We start from the raw sequence: 403 nt of genomic DNA, 5'->3' as shown, positions 1-403 counted from the left end.
ATGGGTCGGATTCAGGTCGGATTTAGCCATTACACCTAATTGGATCTGACATAATCGAATTTGAATTCACTTTTGGGGTGGGACAGGATCAGACAAAATAGAGTCCCGATCCGACAAGCTGAAAATCCAATATTTACACATAATAGGATTTGGATTTGGTAAGATTTGGATCTGGACTCAGATGCAAAACTCAACACCAAATCCGGATCCAATTATTAATCGAATTCGAATTTGGCTACCCAATTATGTCGGATTACACCCAACCAGTTACGTACCTAACGGGACCCTTTTATCGGGTCGGGCCAAGTCGGCTCGGCCCGATGTCCACCCTGCAGCCGTAATTCTTCTCTCGCGGCTTTGATTAAAAAATGTACCTCAATGTCACCTCTGTCTCGGTACTAAA

The sequence above is a fragment of the Nuphar pumila genome, chromosome 3 (genome assembly GCF_984573655.1).
Source record: "Nuphar pumila chromosome 3, dmNupPumi1.hap1.1, whole genome shotgun sequence".
NCBI lineage: Eukaryota > Viridiplantae > Streptophyta > Magnoliopsida > Nymphaeales > Nymphaeaceae > Nuphar > Nuphar pumila.
The sequence above is the reverse complement of the archived record's forward strand: the minus strand, read 5'-3'. Positions refer to the sequence as shown.